We start from the raw sequence: 12,589 nt of genomic DNA, 5'->3' as shown, positions 1-12,589 counted from the left end.
CAAGGGCACTACACAGGCTTTGCCAGAACTGAACAAGCTCTAATAGCGAAAACAAAATATTAGACAATTTTTTTTGACATTTGATTATTGTTCTTGGATTCTTCTTACTTTCACAAAGACACACCGACTAGCACGAATGCTCGTTGATTGCAGGGGTTCTTGTCCAAAGGGACAACCCAAAAAGAACATGCTCTCATCAAAATGAGTTGGCTTGCTCAAGAGAGTAGAGGCCAAGGATATGTTCTTTGAAAGCTCAAATTGCTTTCACGGAGATTTTATTCTTGTTTGTGATCTTTTAATTAAGTTTTTTATGTTTATTGATTTTTATCATGATTTTTTTATTTTTAAGATAATTTTCAAGATCTTCGTACTTTTTATGAAATTTTCATGATTTTATATTTTTTTTGCTTCTTGATGTGCTTGTGATTGATCGGAATAGGACTTATCAAGATCTTTGCTGATTTTGAAGAATTTTAGTGAATTTTCTCTTGATTTTTATTTTCTATTTTTTATTTTGGAATTCGATATTTACAATATTTACAAAGTGAACATCTATCCATGATGGGATAATGAGACAATGCACTTCCTACAAGTGCGGGCAACACAAGGCTTCCCTCAAGACATGATGGGAACGCTCTAAAAATCATGGGCTTGATTGAAAAAATTTCATTTCTGAAAAAAAACGAAGGGTTATGGCAATTTTGAGCAAAGGTTCCTTTTTTAAAAAAGACTCCTTAGTTCAAGATGACAAGGTTGCCCCAGTTTGGGAGAAGATGGAATGCACAAAAATTCTTGGAGAGGACTGATGTTTTTCAAAAACAAAGTAGGTCAATCTTGTGAATTTACTTGGGGTAGACAAGCTTAGCTATCCTTTGCCACCTGCATCTTTTTGGGGAGTAAATCTATGATTGAAGGATCTTTGATAAAAATGCAATTGTCATTTGTGTGAAAGATGGCTTGACCTTCGGTTTTTATGCATCCTCCACGACCCCAGACTTTGAGGAGGGTTTCCAAAAGACCCTCAAGTTGAATCAAGCCACATACATGGCTTTGATTTCCATAGTGAAGCTGAATGAACCAACCAATCAGACTCAAGATGAGAGTTGAGGTTGTCCCACCCGAGAGGGAGTGCTAAAAGAGGTTAAAGATGTTCTCAGCAAGACCTATGGTTCACCTTCTAAGGCTAAAAGACACTACATGGGGTTCATGAATGAGTAGGGGTGTCAACGAATCGGGTTTACACCCAGGTGGAACCAGACATGATCCCGATTTTCGGGTATGGTATCGGGTTGGGACCTGAGTCTAATCAGTCCCATCATAAGAGAAACCATACCCAGACCCGATAAGAACTACGTGAACCAGACCCAGGTGATCATACCCAGTAAAATAATCTATATATTTTATCATTTTTACATTGAAAAATTGCAGGTCTTAATCGGAACTCAGGTCAGGCCCGAGTCTGGTATAAAATTTCACAAACTATACCCAGATCTATGTATTAATCGAAACTTCAGGTCCAGACCCAGGTCTTAATCGGATCTTCTTATATCACCATACCCAGACCCTACAGGGTTTGGTATGGGTCGGGTCCGGGTAAACCTTGACACCCCTATGAATGAGGTAGGATCAGCTTGTGACATCAAGTCCTCCAATTGTGGCAGCACACAAAATTTAAAAGTGAAACACCTAGCTGAAATGGTGCCAACAAGCTGGAACTAAGTGAGATTTACCATCAGCCTGGTTGAACAATCACAGATGTCTTAGCCGTTATCGGTACTTCCACTAGAGATCAGTCCTTCTAAGTTGAATGTAAGGTGCTTAAGTCCAACTCAGTTCATCATCAACTAAAGCAAAGGATGGCAGCTTCAAGAGAAGGTTTGCCAAAGTCGGGTAGGAGCTTGAGAGCTTCCAGGATGTGAGAACGTCTTAACCGAGCTCCAATCATTATTGGAAATGTTCTGGGGGTCGCATACAGAACCCATTGATGTTTATGGCTGCTTTAGAGTCTCAAGACTCTTGCCACAGAAAAGGAGATACAGAATGTGAAGACCGTCTGTTGGACATATTTGGCAACTCAAGTGGCCATATTCCCCTTATGCATGGACTCATAAGTTAAGAAGAGAGATGAGCCCTCTCTGCTTAACGTATGGGTTGCCCTTAATTGGGCATATTAAAAAAAGATTCAAAATATTTGAGAAACAACTTTTTGAGATCAAAACATTTTGTTTTTAATACATGGATATCAAGTTACATGAAAATTGGTTTTGGAGAATTTATGGGCAGAGAACAGCTACCTAAGAGAAGAGTATAAATCCCCCAGCACCTGCATACACAAGGGATCATCAAAAGACGAATCTCCCTTGACAACAGGTTGTTTCCCACATATCCCTCTCTCTTATGCGCTGTCTCTCTCTCTATCACTCCCTTTGCGCATGTCGGGCGATCCATCTCTTTTCTTAACGTATGAGTTCATGCATGACAGCAAGTCGCTTCTAGCCTAGTCAAGCTCTCCACCATTTCTGGTAGCCCAGCCGCCAATTCCTTAGAGATGATAACTGTTGATATTTGATTATTGTTCTTAGATTCTTCTTACTTTTAGAAAGACACCAACTAGCACGAATGCTCGTTGATTGTAGTTGTTGTTGCCCAAAGGGACAACCCGAAAACTGAACATGCTCATCAAAATGAGTTGGCCTGCTTAGAAGAGTAGAGGCCAATGATATGTTCTTTGAAAGCACAAATTGCTTTTGGGGAGATTTTATTCTTGTTTGTGATCTTTTAGTAAGTTTTCTGATGTTTATTGTTTCTTATATGATTTTCTGATTTTTAAGAGAATTTTCAAGATCAGACTTTTTATGGAATTTTCATGATTTTCTAATTTTTTTGCTTCTTGATATGCTTGTGATTGATCAAAATGGGACTTATCAAGATCTTTGAGGATTTTGAAGATTTTTAGTGATTCTTCTCTTGATTTTGATTTTTTTCTATTTTCTTTTTTTGCTATTTTCATCTTTTTTATTTTATTTTGGAATTCAATATTTACAATATTTTCAATAGAGAAAGCTGGGGTTGGGCAGACCCCTACCAGTTATACAACCATACCATGATGGGATAATGAGGCAATACACTTCCTATAAGTGTGGTCTACACAAGGCTTCCCTCAAGACATGATGAGAATGCTCTAAGAATCATGGATTTGATTGATAAATTTTAATTCATTTCAGAAAAAACTAAGGGCTTCAGGCAATTTTGATCCAAGGCTCATTTTTTAAAAAAGACTCCCACTACAACAAAGCAATAGATTAGCGACGACCACATTCCGTCGCTAATCCGTCGCTAACATGGATAGCGACGGATTAGCGACAAAGAGGCGATAGTATGCTTACGTCGCGAATATTTCGACGCTAACTGGCGACGAAATTATTCTGTCGCCAGGTTCGTCACTAATTGCGATGGAATAACGAGCGCTATATTCCGTCACCAATCCGCCGGTACTAAACGGCGACCACGGCTTGGCGACGGATTTACTTCCGTCGCTATGCCGTCGCTAGATTAATATGAATAGCGACGGATGGTTCCGTCGCTAATCCGTCGCAAACACGAAAAAAAATTTAAAAAATTTATTTGAAAATTAAATACCGAGAACTGTACAATTTATATTTCCTGTACAATTTATATTTCCTGTAAATAAAAAACAAACCACACAAAAAATTTCATATAACAAGAATCTACAACAATTAATCGTTCCACCTTAAAATAAACAAGTTTAATTATTTACAATTCAACAATTACAATTAGGAAACATAAAAAAATAGAACTTCTTCAACACAGTTCTCTAATCATCGCCAAGATTTTGTGCGTCTTCTTGTTCATTGTCTTTATCTGTCCCTTCAGCTCCACTACGCTGATTATCGCTGGCAGCCTACACAAGAAAAGAACAGTCAGTATTGATAAACAAAATATAATGAAATAAATTACACACTATATGTGATTCTATCATGTGCTCATGTGTGATCTAAGGCAATAAAAAAACTCTATATGTGATTCTATCATGCTCATATGTGCTCTAAGGCAGACAAAAAGTTATATATATATATATATGTGATTCTATCATGCTCATATGTGTGCTAAGTCAGTCAAAAAATTGAATATGTGATTATAGCATGTTCATATGTGTTCTAAGGCATCTAGAAAAACTCTATATGTGATTCTACCATGCTCAGATGTGCTTTAAGGCAGGCAAAAAACTATATATGTGATTCGATCATGCTTGTATGTGTGCTAAGGCAGTCAAAAAATTGAATATGTGATTATAGCATGCTCATATGTGCTCTAAGGCAGGCAAAGCAAAAAAATTTATATGTGATTCTATCATAAATGATATATGTTATAAGGCAGTAAAAAAACTCTATATGTGATTTGTGCATGCTCATATTTGTGCTAAGGCAGTCAAAAAACTGAATATGTGATTATAACATGCTCATATGTGTTCTTAGGCAGTCAAAAAACTGAATATGTGATTATAGCATGCTCATATGTGTTCTAATGCAGTCAAAAAAACTTTATATGTGATTCTATCATGCTCATATGTGTTCTTAGGCAGTCAAAAAACTGAATATGTGATTATAACATGCTCATATGTACTCTAAGGCAGGCAAAAAAATTTATATGTGATTATAGCATGCTCATATATGGTCTAAGGCAATAAAAAAACTCTATATGTTATTATAGCATGCCCATATGTGCTCTAAGGCAGGCAAAAAACTCTATATGTGATTCTATCATGCTCATATGTGCTCTAAGGCAGGCAAAAAGTTATATATGTGATTCGATTATGCTTATATGTGTTCTAAGGCAGGCAAAAAAACTTTATATGTGATTATAAAATGCTCATATGTGCTCTAAGGCAATAAAAAAACTCTATATGTTATTATAGCATGCTCATATGTGCTCTAAGGCAGGCAAAAACTTTACATGTGAGTCTATCATGCTCATATGTGCTCTAAGGCAGGCAAAAAGTTATATATGTGATTCAATTATGCTCATGTGTGTTCTAAGGCAGGCAAAAAAACTTTATATGTGATTATAGCATGCTCATATGTGCTCTAAGGAATAAAAAAACTCTATATGTTATTATAACATGCTCATATGTGCTCTAAGGCAATAAAAAAACTCTATATGTTATTATAGCATGCTCATATGTGTGCTAAGGCAGTCAAAAAACTGAATATGTGATTATAATATGCTCATATGTGTTCTTAGGCAGTAAAAAAACTGAATATGTGATTATAGCATGCTCATATGTGTTCTAATGCAGTCAAAAAAACTTTATATGTGATTCTATCATGCTCATATGTGTTCTTAGGCAGGCAAAAAAACTTTATATGTGATTATAGCATGCTCATATGTGCTCTAAGGCAATAAAAAAACTCTATATGTTATTATAGCATGCTCATATGTGCTCTAAGCCAGTCAAAAAACTGAATATGTGATTATAACATGCTCATATGTGTTCTTAGGCAGGCAAAAAGTTATATATGTGATTCGATTATGCTCATATGTGTTCTAAGGCAGACAAAAAACTGAATATGTGATTATACCTGAGAGGGACCTGGAATCGAAGATCCCCTATCCAGAACAACGACCTTGATCTCATTTCGGAGAAAGGGGGCGACGGTGTATCGGAAGTAGTTATTCAGTGATTCATTAACGATCTGGCGTACATCATCACCGAAAAGAATAGTCGGCTGCTTGGAGCTTATGTCGGCGCAAGAAGTCGGTGAGTCATAACTGGAAGAACCAATAACTGGTGAAGTGTTCATATTACTCCCAAACCCGAATACGCGACCTTTTTTGGGTTCACCTGCTGCAGTCACTCATGCTGTAGGATCAAATGATGGATGTTGAGTAGCGTCATTGCCATATCGCTCTACCATCTGTTGCTCATATGCCTCCTACAAAATAATGTTTAAAGTATTCATTAATAATTAATGATAACATTATGATAACTTGCATATATATTGCAATGATTATTAATAAAATTAATACATACCGTTGTCGTTCTCGCCTTTTCTGATACGAAGACTCCCGTGGTCTTCCGTTTATGTGTTTCTACAAACACATCCTTATATGGTACACTGTCTCCTTTTTCTGCTTCCTGCGAAGTTAAATAACAAAAGATTTAGTACACAAGTTTGCAACAATACTTATAAAATTAATATTATATATTAATGAGTTACCATTTTCTTCAGGTGGCTCCCAAATGTCCTAGATCCACCTGTGTGTAGATGGGCTTCGGGCATCTTCGATCGATTTTGTGCAGCCTTCGCAGAACGATTTCTAAATGCATCTCCCGCCCACTTATCGCACATTTCATCCCAGTAATCTCTTTTGATAGTAATAGGACCATGGCCCTTCCACAGTAATGGATCATCTACTACGCCAGATGCTTTTTTTGTTGCGGTCTTCATAGTGTGCAGCATGTCTGAAAATCGATTGGCAGTCACCTTCTGCCACTATCCTACGGTACATCCATTCACGGTTTGCAGTCATTCTGTCATATGATGTTACGAATAGTATCCTAACGAATTAAAAGAAAACAATCAGAATGCTATAATGAAGAAAATATCAAATTTATCATGCAATATACTATGTCAAACAATAACAAGAATTTTGATGCATGCATTGATAACTTAATATTTTCATGTGCAAACTATTAATGACACGATACAATCATTTGAAGCATGCTTTTATTATAAAATTTCACATGGAAGTCAAAATCAAATTGAAAGTAACTACATGCAAGCATGGATACAATTACATCAAACATTGCAATACATCGTAATCATTCATATCAAACAAATGGCAAACATGTACCTGCAGCAAACACACTTCAATATCTCACTAACTACTACCATGCTTGGCATGGACTCCGTACTCCAAAAATAAGAACACTTCCATATTCATACATTAAAATCATGCTCAGCATGATCTCCGAACTCCAACAAAGCAACCCTAAATATCAACAACTAAGTGAGTGTGTGAACAATAAAGTGTTACATCTAATAAATTAAATAACATGTGATACGCTTGCATCACTTACTCACCACGGGTATTTACCCGATTTGCATTGTTTTTGTCACTTACTTACCACAGGTGGCTGAGCACGAGCTGGTTCCGTTGAAAAATCTGCACAAAAAAATGCAGTTTTAAAAAAAAATCGCCACAAAAAAAAGGAAGTTGTTCCGGCAAAGGGTCGACTCCCCTGCTGTTCCGGTAGAGGGTCGACCCCCTTACAGAACATAGGGGGTTAACTGACCCCCATCCTTTCCGCCAGCGAGTCGACCCCCTGCCGGGGTCGACCTGCCGGAAAGGCAAGGGGGTCGACCCCCTCTCGGAAATGCAAGGGGTTAACCCCCTGCCTATTCCGACATGGGGTTAACCCCCTGCCGGAAAGACAGAGGGGGTCGACCCCCTGCCGGAAAGGCAGGGGGGGTCGACCCCCTGCCGGAAATGCAAGGGGTTAACCCCCTGCCTATTCCGGCATGAGGTTAACCTCCTGCCTGTTCCGGCATGGGGTTAACCCCCTGCTGGAAAGGCAGGGGGTCGACCCCCCATGCCGGAAACGCAGGTGGTTTAACCCCCTGCGTTTCCGGCATGGCAGAGGGTTAAACCCCCTGCCTTTACGGCAGGGGGTTAAATCCCTGCGTTTCTGGCACGGCAGGGGGTCAACCCCCCAAGCCGAAAACGCCCCCTGCCGTAAAGGCAGGGGGTCAGGGGGGGTCGACCCCCTGCCTTTACAACAGGGGGTTTAACCCCCTGCCTTTCCGGCACGACAGGGGGTTTAACCCCCTGCCTTTCCGGCAGGGGGTCAACCCCCCATGCCGGAAACGCAGAGGGTTTAACCCCTGCTTGAAACGCGTAGGGAGGGCAAGCGAACCTGTCTCCGGCGGGGAATGCGTTTCTGGCACGGCAGGGGGTCGACCCCCCATGCCGGAAAGGCAGGGGGTTTAACCCCTGCTTGAAACGCGTAGGGAGGGCAGGCGAACCTGTCTCCGGCGGGGAATGCGTCGGTCAGCGGGGCGACGGCTCGGGCGGAACGCGGGGCGACAGACGGCGGGGCGGCGGGCGGCGGGCGGCGGAGGAAGGTGTCGGGCTGCGTAGGGAGGGCGGGAGAGAGGAAACAGGAAAAGAGGGAAAAGGGTTCTGATCAGATTTACGCGAAAATTAGCGACGGATTGGCGACGGAATTATTTTGTCGCTAAGCCGGCGTAAATGTATACAACTCCTTAGCGACGAACATATGTCCGTCGCTAACGGCGTCGCTAAGTAGCGACGGAAAAATGCCGTCGCCCAATCCGTCGCTAACCGTAGCGTGTTTTTGCGACAAAAACGGTCCGTCGCTACGTTGCGACGGCTTAGGTACGGACCATTTTCCATCGCTACATCTGTGAATATCACGAAACTTAGCGATGGATTAGTGACGCTCGCTAAGCCGTCGCTAATTGGCGACGGAAAAATGCCGTCGCTACTATCCGTCGCTAATTGACATTTTTCTTGTAGTGTCCCTAGTCCAAGATGCCAAGGTTGCCCCAGTTTGGGAGAAGATGGAATGTACAAAATTCTTGGAAAAGACTGACGTTTTTCTTATTTTATGAGGGTGTAAGGGGAAAATGGGTTTTTGGGTGCTATAAAAGCCCCATTGCACGTGAATTGTAGTATTCTTTCATCTCTTCTCCTTCACTTCACCTCATCTCTTCCCTCTTAATCTTCCTCCATTGCGTTGCAGAGACTTCCCAACCCCTGCAACACGAAGGAGTTTGAAGCTCTTCCGCACTAAAGCTAGTGAGCCTCGCCGCTCCTTGGACCTGGCTTTATCTCTGGCACCACCAGTACTTTTGGCGATCCTTCCGGTGACCAGAGGCTACTCCAGCCACTGCGCCACCTCTGGAGATCTTCTTCAAGGTACCGGTTACACCAAGGTCTTAGAGGTCCCAAGACCTCCCAAAACTTGTGTTCAGAGGTTCTAGCTGAGCCATTGCTGTAGCATTGGCTGAACTTGTCCCGCTATCATCGGAAGCAGATCAGGTCAGGCTGAACGTGAGCTTTTTGTTCATGCCAACATTGTGGCCGTCTGTTTTCATTTTGGATGAATGCCACTTAGCATATAACTATTCCGTTGACATTTAACTTTTCAAAATACAAAAACGGAGGGCCACGATGTTGGCAAGAGCAAAAAAGCTCATGTTTAGCATGACCTGATCTGCTTCATCTATCATCGCACCAAGCACTACAAGAAACCCGTGGATTAGCGACGACCTAAATCCGTCTCTAATTCGTCGCTAATCCGTCGCTAAACAGCTTAGCGACGGATTAGCGTCAGATTAGAGACAGATAACTTTTATCGCAAATTTTTCGATGCTAATTCACGACGGAATATATTTGTCGCCCATTCCATCGCTAAGTAGCGACAGAATGTACTTGTTGCCAGTTTCGTCGCTAAGTTGCGATAGAATAACGAATGCCAACATTCGTCGCAAGGTCATCGTTACTATACAGTGACTTTGGTTTTACGACAGTTTATAGTCGTCATTAATCCGTCGATACATTCAACAGTAATAGTAATTAGCGACAGATATATCCATCGCAAACAAGGAAAAAAATTTAAAAAAATATTTGAAAATTAAATATAAAGAAAAAATGTCTCGTGATACAATTTATATTTTCTGTACAATTTATATTTCCTGTGAATAAAAAACAAAGTACAAATCAAAATACATATAAAAGGAAACTAAAACAATTAATCGATCCACTGTAAAATTCGCAAGTTTGAATTATTTACAATTCAACATTTACATTTTTGAAACAAAAAGAAGGTAGAACAAATTCAACACATTAAGTTAATCATCGCCAAGATTTTCTGCATCCTCTTGTTCAATGTCTTGATCTGTCCCTTCAGCTCCACTACGCTGATTATCGCCAGCAACCTATACAAGAAAAGAAATGTTAGTATTGATAAACAAAATATATTGAAATAAATTATAATCTATATGTGATTCTAAGGCAGTAAAAAAACTGTATATATGATTCTATCATGCTCATATGTGTTATAAGGCAGACAAAAAACTATATATGTGATTCTATCATGCTCATATATGTTCTAAGGCAGTTAAAAAAACTAAATATGTGATTCTATCATGCTCATATATGTTCTAAGGCAGTTAAAAAAATTCTATATGTGATTCTACCATGCTCATATGTGTTCTACCATGCTCATATGGGCACTGGAGCTCATGTTGAATGCAGACGAAGTTCCTTTATCCCTAAAAAAGTTGCACAACTCATTATGGACAAGGTCGGGAATGACTTCATGTAAAAAGTCACATATTTTGTCATCAAGACGCTGACAGACACCATCCCAAGACATAGCATGGTCAATCGAACGGTGGGAGTTGATGCTGGTGGGAGAACTCTGAGAGCCCTGGCTGCAGGAGACAACGACTGGTATGGTGTTCATGTTACTCTCAAACCCGAACACACAACCTTTTTTTGGTTCATCGGTTGTAGTCACCCATGCTGTAGGATCAAAAGGCGGATGCTGAGTGGAGTCATCGCCATATCGCTCTATCATCTGCTGCTTGTATGAGTCCTACAAAGTAATGATTACAATATGAATTAATAATTAAGAATTACAATGTTTATGATAATGTAATTCAGAGTAACTTATATATTGTAATGTTTACTAATATAATAAATACATACTGATGTCGCTCTCGCTTTTTCTGATACATCGTAGTCTTCTATATAGAATCGATAACCATTTACGATGTATCCGTTATAACATTGCACAACTTTGGTCGCACCATTTTGTAAATCACATATTTCTTGGTCATTAACATCACCATGACGGACCTACAAGCATAAACAATGACTGTTAACACAACCAATTAAGTAACATATTGTTGTTTACACAAAAAGAATGCATGTCATCATCCTTACCAACTCTTTCAACCATGCCACAAACCTATTTTCACGTTTTTTTTTTGTAATTCTGAATCAGTGAGATGTGGAAGTTCTCTTTGCAACTCTAGATCAAATCGTCTGCACTTAACAAATAATTATATTACTGAACCATGTACGTAGAGAACTTAGTGTAACATATTATGTATACTTACTCGATATAGGGGTCGATCTCTGAGCAATTAAAAAGGATATATATTTGTATTTCGTCTTGCTCTCGATCTTCCAAAGTCTTGACTCACAACTACCAAAGGCATTTCCAAGTGATTTAAATATCGATGGTTTGTCAGCCACAATAACTTGTTCTTCATCATTATTACGAGGTGGGCAAGTGTAACGTGTTGGAATGTGAGGCTCAAAGTACATAGATGAGAAATTTGAAATGTTTTCTAAAGTGTACGCCTCACAAATTAAACCCTCCACTTTTGTTTTTTTCTGAACCATTTTTTTGAGGTCAAACATGCATCTGTCAATAATATACATCTCGGATTATAATAAATTTCTCAATAGCATTGAAGAGAAAAATATAAAAATATATATACCTTTCAAATAGGTACATTCACTGATCACTACAAGAAACATGTGGATTAGCGACGACCTAAATTCGTCACTAACCGTCGCTAAACTGTTTAGCGACGGATTAGCATCGGATTAGAGACGGATAGATTTCATCATAGAATTTTCGATGCTAAGTACTGACAAAACTTATCTGTTGCTACTTTTGTCACTAATTTGCGATGGATTAGCGACGAACATGATCCGTCACGAGTCCTTCGCTATTTTAAATTAGCGATGGATAATATCCGTCGCTAAATTTAAAAAAAAAAATTTGCTCCCTACCGGCGCGTTCTCCGGCAATGAGCAGTTTTTTTGCACAGAACCGACGTGGTCTCCGGTGCGGTCTCCGGTGCATTCTCTGGTGCGTTCTTTTGCACAGAACTGTTGTGTTCTCCAATGTGGTCTTTTGCACAGAACCGACACATTCTTTGGCGTGGTCTTTTGCATAAAACTGACACGTTCTCTAGCGCTCTCTCCAGCGCTTTCTCGACTTGGTTCTCTGCTTTTTCGACTCAACACGCCATTGCAGGGTCTTCTGCAACGCCCACAATGCTTGTCCGTTGACCTGAAACCATAACCCCCAACAAAATCGTTAGGCCGAAAACGAAAAACCATGCTCGAAAAAAAACCCAGTTACCGGACCGAAGAGGTCGGACCGGCCTTGTCCTCCAGCGCCGGCGGGCGACTCCGACTCCTCTTCTTCCTCACGTTCCTCCGCCACGAAGTCATCATCGTTCGAGAAGTCAAAGAGGCCTTCCGATTCGGTAAGTGGAACGGTTTAAATCTCAGTTGGTTTAAATTTCGAAGGTGGGGGGGGGGGGATTTTGCGCCTCAGGTGGGACGGTTTAAATCGAAAATTAGCGAGGAAATTAGCGAGAGAATTTTTTCGTCACTAATTAGCAACAAAAAAATTCTGTCGCTAATTAGCATTTTTTTGTAGAGTTTTAGCGATGGAAAAATATTGTCGCTAATCCATCGCTAATTAGCGATGGATTTAGCGAGGAAGATATTT

The sequence above is a fragment of the Nuphar pumila genome, chromosome 14 (assembly GCF_984573655.1).
Source record: "Nuphar pumila chromosome 14, dmNupPumi1.hap1.1, whole genome shotgun sequence".
NCBI classification, from domain to species: Eukaryota; Viridiplantae; Streptophyta; class Magnoliopsida; order Nymphaeales; family Nymphaeaceae; genus Nuphar; species Nuphar pumila.
Note: the sequence above shows the minus strand (reverse complement) of the source record.